The sequence below is a fragment of the Tyto alba genome, unplaced genomic scaffold (genome assembly GCF_018691265.1).
Source record: "Tyto alba isolate M040663 unplaced genomic scaffold, T.alba_DEE_v4.0 Super-Scaffold_13, whole genome shotgun sequence".
NCBI lineage: Eukaryota > Metazoa > Chordata > Aves > Strigiformes > Tytonidae > Tyto > Tyto alba.
In genome coordinates, this window is record NW_024881275.1 from 4,526,442 (window position 1) to 4,540,622 (window position 14,181).

The 14,181-nt window shown below is 36.7% G+C and overlaps 1 long non-coding RNA gene across 5 annotated transcripts in view; it reads left to right on the forward strand.

The window, feature by feature from the left end:
* LOC116962030 overlaps nucleotides 1-14,181 on the forward strand; it is a 127,215-nt gene that overhangs the window by 105,201 nt on the left and 7,833 nt on the right. Inside the window, exon 5 of one of the 5 annotated variants that reach the window (XR_004407325.2) lies at nucleotides 12,197-12,265. The exons of the other annotated variants lie outside the window; for them this stretch is intronic. This is a non-coding gene — a long non-coding RNA (uncharacterized LOC116962030). The remainder of the gene's footprint in view (nucleotides 1-12,196; nucleotides 12,266-14,181) is intronic. 5 annotated transcript variants of the gene reach the window in all.

The window sequence follows — 14,181 nt, forward strand, 5'->3', positions numbered from 1 at the left end:
TAACTGCAGTCCATTACCAGTCTCTCAGTACACTTTGCTCTTAACTTATTTGCTTTTAATTGAGACCTTATAATGAAACCATTGTTGCTGAGGACAGAGTATTGCTACATTAACACAGATCACTTTGCCTGGTTTTCCTATACATTAGTAAATTATTGAAGATCAAATTTCTCATGGAGCTGACACATATGGAATTGATCCTGAAGCAACCTTATATTCACTGTTTCAGGTTCAACATAGCATGTTAAACTATCAGTTTTTGAAAGGCAGTCCCAATGGCAAATAAAAATGGTGCTTGAATGTTAAGTGATAAACAAGATTTGAGATAGAGGTTAACTACTGTATTTGCAAATAAAGTGCAAACTCAGGCAGCTGACTTGCATATTTGCAGATAAGGTGCTAATTGCATGAAGTATGAATTTGAAAAACCTGAACTGAAAGCTCAGAATTCTGGACAGAGTGTAATTGTATTTAAATAGATAACATGAAATTACAAGAGGGAAAAAGTTAAGAACAACAGAAGTTATTAATTCCATCTTACATAATTAAATGGGAAAATTGAATTTATAGCATTCCATGGTGTTATATTAAAACTATTAGAAGTTTTAACTAGAATTTAATGCTTTTTTAAAATATTTCCTTGCATGTTCTCCTTTATTAATTGTTACCTAACAATTAGGGCTCATTCCTGACCAGTTCCAGAAAACAATTATTATGCATGGCACTTTTAACACTAGGTATAGTTTTTACTGTAAGCATTACTATTAATGCTTAGGTCTTAATAAAATTAAAAGTTTCATCAACAGTTTAAAAATCCATTTATAACTTGACAGGTAAAAGTGAAAAACAGAAAAATGGACTGCAAAAAATATGTAAGTTCCTTATGACTTGCCGTAGGCCACACAAAATAGATGCCTCTGCAGTGTATCGACAGTTCTGTTAAAAATTAAAGGTGTTCATTCCCTGTCTCCAAAGATAAAGTGTCTAGTAATAAATCACCCTACTTTAGATCTCAGTGTGATGGACAAAAGAGAGATTTAATCATTGCAAGTTGGTTGCTGCCCAAGAATCAGTGATTTTTACTTGATTGCATTCAGTGTGACTAAAAGGAGACAAGGTTCAAGTAGTAATATAACATATATGTCATGCTTTCAAATTGGAAGTCTCACAGATAGAGAAAATGCAAGAATACGTTGGATGGGAATGTTTAGAGTTAAATGAGTAAATGAAAATTAAGGGCTCTATAAGATGAATTTGTAACACGGCCAAAAATCATGATTACACAAGAAAAACTGGCAATGCCATTTTTTGTCCACTAAGTGGAGAAGCGAATGCAGCTTACAGAAATTTTTTAAAAATTAAAACAAATATATTACAGAGTGGCAACAAAGAAAATGGATTGCAATAAATATGAAAGACAATTTTTGTGTAGGTAACTGAAAAGTTTAAAGCACCAAAAAGAGATTCATGATATCTTTACTGAAATAAAGAAACAGATACAAGGATTTGAAAAAGACAAAAATAGATCTATAAATTAAAAAAAATGAAACAGAGCAAAACAAAAACTGGAACAAAACAGATCTACAAACATTGATAGTCTATTAGCAAATATCTAGTAGACAGGTAACCCAGAAACAGCAAAAAAAATTTTCTGTTGTCCATTTGGAAATGATTACATAAGAATATCCTTTAATGAGGTTATTAAGTACTTTCCAGTCAATTAATAGACATTAAACAACATCTGCCAGTAGGTCTGAATAACTTTTATCCAAGAGTGCTAACAGACTTGGCTGGAGAGAGCCCTCGTTCACTGACGTTAATTTTTAATAAACCTTGAAATAACCAGGGAAATGACAGAAGAATGGGATAATGTTGCTGTGCCAATATTCAGAAAGGGCAAGTGGTCCTACCCCAGTAACTTGAGTCAGTGAGAAAAAAAGCTGCTTTGCAAATCACTTGATAGGGAATTAAAGGACAGCTCACAGGTGATTAAGTGAAATTAATTTTGTCAAACAGACCTAACTTCTGAATAAAACTACTACTACTACTTTTTACCATGTAAAAAGAAGAGCAATTCTCCCCCCACCAAGGCCAGACAAATAAATGGTAAGTGGGTTCAGAACTGGCTGATGGGTGGTTCTAAAAATATGAATGTGAAAATAAAGATTTTCTAATGCGACCTGCAGGGAAGACGTGCACTGCTAGTGCTTGTCAACATTTTCATCAATGATTTGGTTGTAACTCTAAAATTGCTGGTGACATAATAAACACTGATGAGGACAATCAAATAAAATGGTCTGCTTTACTTAATAAGTGGACTCTGTTCTGACATTTTAATACAGATGTATGAAAGCTGTGTGTAGAAAGCAAGCAGTGCCTGCAAAATGTGGGACTGCGTCCTAGTCAGTAGTGACTGAGAAAAAAATCTCAGTGTCACACTAAACTCCAGCATTGCTGTGGCAAGGAAATTGTGGTGCTCTCCATGCAGGTACAGCACTGTATAGGGTTTGTCTTTGCACTCTGCAATGGTAAAATCATAATTAAATTAGTTCCGCTATGGGGTCCTGTTAAAGAAGTTGCAAAGTCAGAAAGGCAGTAGATAAGACCCCTCAAAATTATTTTTATATTGAAGATAAAGCTTTACAGTAAGAGGCTTAAAGATTCCATCTATTGAGTTTATCAAAAGGCAGTCTGAGAGGGGACTTGAATACAGCGTGTATGTACCTTCATGGGGAAATCAGACTGTGTGCTAAAGGGTTCTTTAATCCAGAAGAGAAAGGCATGGGATGAACTAGTGGATGGAAACTGAAGCCAAACAACTTTAAATGAGAAATTAGACACTTTTTTTTTTTTTTTTTTTTTTTTTTTTTTTTTTTTTCTGCCAGGGAGTCTGATCAATCATCAGACAAATTACTGAGGGAGGCTGCAGGATCTCCATCTCCCACATGAAGACTGTGTGTCTTTTGGAAGACGTGCTTTAGCTACTCACAAGTGACAGTTCAGTCAAACAGCCCAGGTCCTTGAGCTCAGTGCAGGAGAGAAAAGATGAAATGCAGTGGCCTGTGGTGCTGGGGAGGTTGGACTGGTGTGATCTGATGAGTCATGCAGCCTTAAGCTTTGGGAATTTATGGGTCAATAGTAATAATCATAATAGTAATCGTGATCATAATAGTACTTGCAATTGCAAACACAACCGCAATCGCAACAGTAATATAGTTTTTGAATTTCATGGTGTGCCTGAAAATTAAAGGGCCAAATCCCGATTAAGAGACACAGCCCAGGAAAGTAGATTTTGCTATGGGGCAAAGAAATAAGACTTTGGGTCACAGAAATTCTCCCTATTCATCTGAGGCCCTAAAGAGATAGAGCTTCTGCTCAAGACTGGGATGAGATGAGGAGAGAATTGACCGGATGCATTTTTGTCACATAAGATGCTCTGCTGTTTCATGGTGTGGTGCTGCCCCCCATAATCCCTGTAAGAGGACCACACCAGCATCTGAGCCTCTTGTGCTGCTTCTCTCAGTTCTCCAAATATGCCATTTCCATGGAGTCTCAGCAATTGCACCCATTGCAGATGGATCCCTCTGCATCCACACAGGGGTGGGCAGAAGGGATTGCTGAGATATATGAGTCCATCACTTCCTGTCATTTGTGAAAAACTTAATTGATTATGGCATTTAATCTTAAAAAAAAAAAAATGCTGCTTGTAAAACATCTGCAGTCAGGCTTTAGATGAATATTTCGCAAAGATGTAAAGTATGCTAGTTATAACCTTGTGTACATCTTCTCCTTGACCTGCTTGTCACCTCTTCTCTGATTATCATCCACTATCTATCAGCTTAAACATTTCTCAGTAAACTTTAATTCAACATATACTGAAAGCAACTCTGACGAGATTAACATTTTAAAATTACAATAATTATGAATGTGAGTGCCCTTCTCCTGTGGCTTCAAGAGAGGGGCATGGATGAAAAAATGACACCGAGGCCTCTGCGGGGAGAAGTGACTGCAAAAGCTGCAGAGTGGGCATCAAATCACAGTGGAGTAAATCACAGTTGGACTCCTCTGCTTCCTCGGAGCACCTTCTCTGGGGTGTGGAGAGGGTCTACATTCTTGTTCTCCCTACTGCAGTTTTCCTCACTTCCTAACAGGGATGCAGGAACCCCAAAACTTCCTCCAGCATCTTTAGAACTAAAGTATCATCCAGTTCTTTGTCAATTTTAGAAGAACTTAGTTCGCATATTTTCCTGATCGTTCTGTAACTATTCTAAAAATAGAAACTCATTGCACATATCTGTAACACAGTGCTGTAGATTTTAGCATTTCCAAATGAATATTCTTAGTAGTTGTATTTAAAGGACTGATCAACCCTTACTATGCACATTTATTTGCCTTTGCAAGCATTATTTTTTTTGGCTGAGGTCTGGAAGAAAGTATCTTATTAAAAAGAAAATATGCTTTTTCTCATAGTTTAGGTACAAATTGTCATGGTTAGTATAAATTTTGTTATTTTAATGTAATTTTTGTGTGTCACACTTGAAGAAAAAGCCCTTGACTCTTCGGTATTCTAAGTATTTTCTTTCTTCAAAGGAGCAATATTTGTGTTGAATATTTTCACATTTTGTTCTCTTTTTACATGATTTTGTGTCTTTTCTCTCATGATTGCTGCAAAAACAGCTATATATATAAAAAAAAAAAAGTTAAATTGTGAACGAAATCTTCTGAGAGCAAACTAGATAAAAAATATGGTGAAAATTTGTTTTCACCATCCTTCAAGGCATCAGGACTTTGCTTTTTTTTCTCATATTAGTCTTGAGATGTTGGCAATGTCATTGCTTCCAGGATTGGTTGCTGACAGCTCACCCCAATAGGATTACTTGCATACTTAAAGTCAAGCAAGTGCAGGAGTGTTTGCAGAACCAGACTCTTTAATAAGCAGCTACACACTTGCCTGCAAGTGCAGGGGATGAATTATGAGTCATCAGCCCTCTGAGGGCAGCGTAGATCAGCTCCATGGCCCTTACTGCAGAATGTGTCGGACACCAAAATTGCAAATGTCCATTTCTCTTCAGTTTTCCCCTTCTTCCTCTCAGAAAAAAACAGGGGTCTGACATTGTGGCATTTCTTTTGTGCTCCAACCATCACTGTTTCAGACACCTGTAGAAATTCTCAGAGGAGATTATGGGTGGTCAGGTTAATTCGTTTTTCAGTTTGACATCCTGGTGCATTGGTACAACTGCTTTGTAAAAGGAATTCACAAAAACCAACTCTTCTAGAAAACACCTGGAGGACACCAGCTTTTAATAAATTCACAGTGCAGACACATAGAGCAGGAAAGCTAATTCAGAGAGTCTGCACTTTTATAGAGTTGAATATGAGTGTAAGTGCATCTCTCCAGAAACAAATTTTATTGTCAAGGATACTAACTGGGTGCCAACGTTCTGTGAGGAATGATGCTCACTTCATTATGAAGTAGAGGAGTGGTGGCTCACATGCCAGCTGCTCAGAAAAGGCTTTCATCCCCATTTCTCTTGTAACTTTTGCAGCTTTCATGACTGGGGATTTAATGCTTTTGCTTCAAGTGTGACACGCAACATCCCTCTTCAAGTGCCACAGCAACCAACTCCTCCCCTAACCTCTGACTTCCTTCATGAAGCAACAGATCCCCAAGATCAGTGCAACCTTAATGAGGCACATCTGAAATAAACAAGCTCGTGTATTTTATAAATCAAGCTTTACTGCCCTGACCTCCAGCCAACAGTTGATTGTACATGTTACGTACCAGTTTGATTTCACACTGCTTTGTAATTCAAAGAAATCACCCAGCGTAGAGTTACTCATTTGGTTAAATTTTATGTCATAAATATACAGGACAGCATGCTATAGATGAGCTGATGCCATGGTGCAGGTCTTACTTTTTGCACTGCCTAATTTCTCACTGTATGTCTGCAGTGACCTGGTGTTTCATGCATTTAGCTGGCATTGATGTTTTACCTTCTACCTTGACAAAGAGAAGGAAAAGCACTAACATACAAAGCTCCCAGGTAGAGCAATAATTTGTATCTGACCTCACTCTTGTCTCTGGGCTGGGGCAGGGTGCAGTGCCATTAAAATGGACTTCAGTAGAGCAACACAGATGTCTGCCGGTGGCTAATTAAATTAACAGTGTCCGTCTGGACTCATGGGTTTAACTCAGAAATTCCTCATATTTATGAATTGACTGTGGAACAACATAATTATCTAAATGTGTTTTCATGTCCAAATTGAGGACAAAGATTTAATCCTTGACTATGTTACATAAACCCACACATTTTCTATCAGTAAAAATGCAAACCCATTTTTATGTCTGTAAAAGAAAAATCTTTGCTTAATAAGCAAGTTTATTTTATCTGTGCCAGACACTTGTTCCATATTTATAAAATATGGGCTCTGAAAACAGTCCTATTTTACTTCAGGTGCAAAACTTAAATGATCATATTTAACTCCTTACCTTTTGGGTTGTGAACAAATGTTGATCTTGCAACAGAACAAAAAGACATTGGTTATTGTTTTCTTCTGCTCCAGCTTTATACTATATTTAGGGAAACCTTTGCCAATGGCATTCTTAAGTAATGTATTCTGGACATGCATACAATAGTATATTTTTTTAACTTGTAAGAGGAAAAATCCCAGTCTACAAATCCCACCTATTGTAAGGTTTAGAAAATTATGAACGTTTCATAGAGGAGGATGATATCTGTGCCCATTGCAAAACTTTCACTGCTGGTACAAACTGAGCAAAAATTAACTTCACATAATGAAAGTGCGAAACAAATTCAGGAAATTAAATTATTTGCATGAACTCTGGATATATCTGCTAAATATTTTCTAACCGTTCTTGGAAAGAAAAAGCAGAAGGCACACTTGCAATGAATAGAAACAATAATGGTCAGTAGCATGTGTTGCATGTTATCTGAATGGAAAGTAATTTATCACATCTGAAATAAAAGCTGTTTATTCTTGTGTTTCACTGTCTGTAACAATCTTTACAATTTATCTGCGAAAAAGTGAGAAACTGTACCACCATTAGCATATGAATACTTGACACATCAAATTGGTTGTACAATAACAGAAGGACATTTGCTATTGCTGTATGCACACAGACAAAGCAGCCATTTTGGGGGGGCGGGGGGGGAGGAAATAAAAAAATGAAATGGTGTGGGTGTTTAACCCATTGTCTGTCTCTCTGGTTTCACACAGCGGCTTTGATGAAGTCAGCCCAGTAGAGTGGTTGAAAATTCCTTAAAAAAAAAAAAAAAAAAAAAAAAATGAGCATGCAGGTTAAATGCTGGAACAAAGATCGTACGTGCTAAATTTGTATTCAGATGGTGGTGGATGAGATGATGCAAGAAATGCAAGAACCAGTCCAGAATAAGCAATTTTTTATGTTTTTTACCTGTGCACCCAGGGTGGGGGGAAGTCAGAAATGTGGAGGTTGTACAGAAATGAACCATTGCTGATGTACAGTTTTATTTCATGGCAACAGCATCGCAGGCCTTGGGTCAGATGTGTGAAACTATTTCTCAAAGAAGCTGCATACATAATTGAGGCCCTATGAAGGGTTCTCAGTTGAAGTTGCCAGGCTACATTCATTTCAAAAGCAGAGCCATTTGTTATCAAATTTAAATTAACTCTGTCGCCACTGGATGCGTAGTTTAAAGAGCAGCTTTGCAGACCGTACTTGCTGCCTGAGGAAGGAGAAATGGTGTCTACTCCCTGACAGCAGTGCTATTTTGCAAAGGATGGAAATCTTACCTGTATTTAGGCCTTCAAAGCGATAACCTAAAAAGAAGGTTAATTTCTGAGGGATATCTGTATGCTTTCTTCTCTCTTAGAAGCCACAGTGGTCTTTTTTGTCCCATTAATTTCCTTCCCTTTTTTTTTAAAAAAAAAAAAAAAGTCATGATTTCAGCTTTAATTTGTGAATAAATTAGTAATTCAATATTTGCTGTTTTTCTGCAAGCACATTGTGGCCGCCTTCACCAACTTTTTTTATTTTATTTTATTTAAAATGGGGCTTCAAGTGTTTAATCATGTAGATTAGCAACTCAAGATATTTGTATTTTTCAGCCCCACACATGCTTACAGCAGCTGGGTAGCATCCTGTAACTTTTACTTGCATTAGTAATCCTTACATATGTAACGGCAATGTGACTTCTGTCACATTCAAGAATTACTAATGGGAAAAAATATTGCACTAATTATTATAATTTATTATTTATTTCCTTGAGCATCCCATATGCTGTGTGATTTCTGAGCAGAGGAGAGATGTTCTTGCCTCAGATAGCTCACAGGGCTGTTACAAGAAACACAGAGGGCTTGATGACGTCACCTCTTAAGTAGCAAGGGGCAAGTGATAAAAGTAAACACACAAAATCACAAACATCCCTTCATCACATTAATCTGCTTTCACTGGACTTGTGTCCTCCCTCTGTTCGCTTTTGGTAAATATTGTAGGAGTTGAGTGGCAATGGCAAGATATTTGTGGAAAGCAAATTTCATATCCTGGAAAGAAGTCTGTTAGAAAATCTTGGTGACCTTTCTTGATGGAGATGTTGGACAATCCTGATCTCATCAGGAACATATGTGTACTTGAAGGTAAGGTGCTTTGGCCCAGATCATTAAGGGTCATTCCCTAACCCTTGATAAAATCAACCACCTCCGCAGGTAGATAGAGTGATCACTCAATACTCTATAGACTTAGTTCTGAAAATAAAAGAATGGGTACATAGTTTATGGCTTCTCCAGCCAAAGACAACTGATGAGTTCATTGCAGGTTTTGAATACTGGTGATTAAGTCATAGAATACGAAAAAAAATAACCCCAAACCTACCTTGCAATCTGCTCACAGATATGACAAGAGATGAAAAAATGGCTACATTTATCAAATAAATTATTCATCATGAATTATTTGCTCTGTCTAGCCTTAAATTAGGTTTACTCAAGCTAATCAGCAAAGATATGCCAACAATTAAACGCAGTAGAACATCCCAGTCATACATGTAGTGCATATGTGCCTGAATTCATCATCATACAGTTTAGGTGTTTTGACCAAGAAAAGAAAGATGCACCTACTTTTCTAAACTCTCTATGAAAAATAAAAGAAATACTGTATTTCAGTAAATTCTCTTTCAAAGTATTAAAGGTTTGTGTTTTTAGAGCTTTTAGACCTGAATTTTTTATTCAATTTAATTTGACATTTCTGTTTTCATTTATCTAGTAAATTGGAGTTCCTAGATAAGACTTTTTCTATTGGGAATCTTAATATACTATGCTAAATATAGCATTCTTTGTGCTTTTACTTTTTGAAACACAAGCCTAGGGCATTTAATCTACATCTCTTCATCAACAGAAAATGCTGATTTATTAGTCTTAAATCAAGCCTGTTACAGCTGTTGACAGATGTGCTGTTAAGACTGAATTTCATCTTGGTAGTCTCTGGGTTAAGAAAATACTTTGTTTAGTAAAGACGATGAGAATACCACTGCACACTGTGCTGCCACATTAAAATGACATTTCCCCATAAAAATGAACAAACTACCTTTTACTGTACTTGTTTGCATAGACATAACTCGTTTGTTTAAGCAGTTAGTAGGTGACTACCCCAAGTTGCCTGCCACATTAGAGAATGATCCCTTACATATTCTACAAATGTTTTCTGAAAAACAAGAAGCAAAGATAGATTGAATTAAAAAATTAGGAAAGTTACACAGCATAATATTTACCCTTTGATTTTTCTAAAGGAAGATATATCACATGTGCGTGCCCCTACACATCCCTGCATATTATTCTAAAACTACAAACCATTTGCTTATTTAAAGCCCTGTACAGCTAACAACACTACAGAGCTAGTAAATCCTGCCAAGCGCTCTTTGAGAATCTTGTTTATTTACTGGTGGAAGTGATGGACCACACTTGTGTATCCATGACAACACTGCAACATGCTGAAGCACGACTGGGTCTTTTCTTGCTCCTGCAATACGAGATTAAAAGTAAGAGGCTAAATCTTATTAAATAGCAGAAGCTTTTCAAAAGATAAAACATAAAGTTTATGGGAGCATATGATAGTTGTTCATGGTAATATATTTCTGCTATTTCAATGCTTTCATTAGGTTCCTCCATTGATTGTAAATAGTACTGAATGGTGAACATACCAGAAAAGATAAAACTTTTCAGTTCCTCCTGGAGTTTGTAAAACAGCAAAGTGAAGCAGCGTCAATTCAGCGTCAAGACTGAATTGTTAAGAATACCCATTTCAAAGACTATTAAATTAGATCATGTTGTAATTTTTATATTTTCTTGAAAGTGTTAGAGGTTCTTTACTATTCTTCATTCTCAAGCCAAATGATTTGATTAAGAATGTTATATGATCCAGTGGATTAGTAATGTAATTGCCTATTTATATTTATAAATCCATGCATTCTCTCAGAGCATTTGTGTTTGCTGTGCATTGATATGTTGGACAGATATGATTGAGATGCAAATTATATGTATGTGGTGGAACTTAGACATAAAATGAAAATTAAATTCTTTATAAGCCATTGTTTTTCTTACTGTTATTCTTGATTATGTTACCACTGCCTTGACAAAGGTTGTGCATTTTTAAAATTTAGAAAAGAACCTTGAAAAGTTAAATCAAATTAATTTTGTGCAAGCAAATCTATGCAATAAAGGAAGAGTTTCTTAGCTAGCAGCAGTCTGCAGAACAATATCTATCTTCTTCTAATATTTTATTAAATAACAGTAGGCCAAATTCTAGCATAGCTTTCTCAGCATTCATAGGTATAAATGGCAAAAGATTTTGATTCAGTACATCAGATGTCCTCCAAATATATTGTATCTTCCAGAGACATTAGTGTATAAGTTAGTGTCTAAAGTAGAAGGCTAATATGTTACATATATTCTGATCACAGGATAAAGAAACTTTCGATTTGATATTGTGTTACTTGAATCCATCAGTTTATTCACTAAAAATAGAAATGAAGTCCTGACACAATAAGTAAACCTTAGCTGAGACTAGCCCATCTCTGTGCATCAAAAAATTAGGATCAGGGTATGGCAGCTCCAGAAATGATGCAGAAAACAACCTTTGGAGTGCATGGAGTAACTTCTTACTGGTTTTCAGAATAACAGCAAAATACATTTTTTTTTTTTTTTAAAGGGTAAGAATAATAATTAAATTATTTCTGTGATTTTGTTTTGTTTTGTTTTCTCATTTCCTGTCCCATTCTCAACATTATAATTTGTCATGTCTGCACAAAACAAAATAACAGTTGCTTGTTGAACAGCTGCTTCTGCAGGTACCTGCTCCTCAGCTAGAAGAGACACACAGCTTTTTGTCTCCTATTGACTGATTTTGATTATCATACTTTAGGGTGAGAGAGGATTGCTTACATACCTGCTGTTCAGGTGTGTGTCTATGTATAGACATAAATGAAGCTGTGAATTTGGCTGTGCAGGATATAGTTTTTCTTATTGCTGTCTGGGTTAGTATTTACTCAGTCTATGAGGTCAGGACGAGCCTTGTGATAATGGAACCTAAGTGACAATGATTTGCATTTTCAGCAGAGAAAGGAGTGGAAGATGGGACGATTTATCTGACAGACAGGATAAATGCTATTCTTAGGCTAACTTAACTGTGTGGCATCTTTGGTATTAGAAAAATAATATTTTTCAGGATTCCAGCTTTGGTATTAGTGTCAAATTTCCATCCAAACAATGGTACTGAAACTCCCCATTCTGATATCTTTCTCCTTTCTTAGGTCAGACTTTGTAGACCATCACTGTTCTGCCTTTTCAAAATATTCCTACGATGCTGTTTACAAAAATGTCAGAGAAAACTCTTAAAAACAAAGCAAAAATAAATACCTGGTCAAAGCAGAGGTCTCTGTCTTTCCCACAACACAAGGAGATAGGAATTGGATCAAGCCCCTTTAGAGAGTGTTGGTCACTCTTGTATTAGCATGTAAAAAATTCATACAATAGTGTAAGTTTCACAAACAAGTAGATTCACTAATCATCCACTTCTGATGGTCCAGTCCGACTTGCTGTTAAGAGCAACCTGATAATACTATTGGGAAATTTCCCTCCTTTATGCTGATTGACCAGAATTTATCCAGACAGAAGAGACTCTGAGTGATTTATTTTATTTTTACAGTTAGAGAGGAGTCTGTCTTTTTTGGGGACTGCAGGGAAGAACACTATACCTGTTGCCACTTAGAGGCAGGTAAGGAAAATTGCAACGTGCCAGTGATCTAACTGGAGATAATAATAAGTCCTACCCACCACTTCAGTAAGGTCCCTTACTGGAGTTTGTTTAGGCTGCATAAAAAGCAAATTAATCCTCCAAGCACAAGTGTTGTTTTGGATTTCCTAGCTCTTCATGCAGAGATCATTTTAAACATTCAGAGATGGCGAGGAGTAGGTTGGCCAGCGTGATCATCAACCCTTGAAGGGTTTTCTTTCAGGTATTCTTACATCTAATCTGGGAAAATGCGTCTTTTGGCTCCAGTGGATTTGAGATTTTGGTTAAACAAGAGTACAGATCTTGTGCTTTAAGATTACTGGCAGGTTGGAGAGAAAACAGCTGAACAAGGCAGAGGTTGTTAAGTAAACTGGCAGCGAGTTTCCAACGAGTGGCTATGATGATATCTGCTTTCCTAATTTTTCTTTCACTTTAATAGACATGTGTAGCTTTTTGTTATTTGGTACAGAGTGTGCAGTTCCAATGCAGTAGCATTTTGGAGAATTCTTTCTTTCCTATTGCTGAGCTGGGATATTTTAATATCTTTTACAGCATGGATGAATTTTCCAGAATACTTCTGCTCACCCTACAGATATATGTTGTTTTATTTTCAGCAATGTTTGTCTAAATATACTTAATTGTTTAGCAAGTTCAGCTGCAGGAAGGCTTGATTTTATCAGCTATATTTATGGGTGCTGAAATCAGATATCCTGTGTTTGCACAATGTTAGCAAATGATAGTTCGTAGATGTTAGTAATCAACAGTAGATTGAGATGCAGTCAGGAAACCCATCAAAAAGCAGGCCGCAGATTAAGGGAGGAGTGAAATATGTTGCAAACTGATTTAAAATAGACACCTCAAAATTACTTTTTGAAAATGAAACATATTTCAAGAAAAGATAGCATGGTATGGAATGTATATGAAATTTGAGGCCAAATTCCTGAAAACAGGCATATCGACATTCATGCCAAAGCAATCTTCTCGCAGCTCTTCGAGTCTGCTCCCCACTTGAGACAGCACGTGCAGGAAAGGACTGTGGAGTGCAAAATCCAGTTTCGGGGTGCAGCTGTGAACATCACAGCCATGCACATCAGATACTAACTCACAGGGGGAGACACGTTAGCCTCAGCCTTAATTTCCACGTCTCCCGTTACCTGTCTTTGCTTCACCAGTGATTGTCAGTCCACAGCATCGTGCTGCTTTGTGCAGCGCCCAGGGAAGGTGCCTGCTCATCTTGGCCCTGGGCACGCTTTGCCTGAGATGGACAGCTTTGTTTTCCAGGGTGCTAAAACACTTCAGCAGCGCGGAGCCACGGTCTTCCAGGATCTGCATCAAATGTCCAGCAGCTATTCTATTGAAAATTGATTAATTTATTATCCATCAAAAAAAAAAAAAAAATTACTTACTGAAATAGTATATTGATATTACATTAAAAAGTCAAATAAATATCTTAAAGAGTTATTTGCAACATATTTCCACATATAGACACACGTAAGTAAGGAGCAGTTTTAGGGATCACAGTCCAAATGCAGGAATGAGGGAAAGTTGAGCTGTTCTGTACATATAATACTCTACATTTTCCTTGTATTGTCTAAAAGTGAGGCGGTGCAGTGAGCTGTGACAAAGATAAAGAAGTGGGTGATAAACATTTATTATTGAGTAGTGATGTGAACAAAGTTTAGAAAAGAATAATTATAGAAAGAACTTGCATGGCTTACAGTTCTCTCATCACCAAAATATTTTTACTGTTTGTTTCCTCCGTATGCCAGCCACCAGGGTGGCTGAGCAATAATAATTTGTAAATAGTGGAATTTCTCACTCTTATCAAGTATGTTAGAGTGACTTATGAAAGCTTTACTCAAATGCATCATATTGACAAGGTTCAGTGTCATCATTTG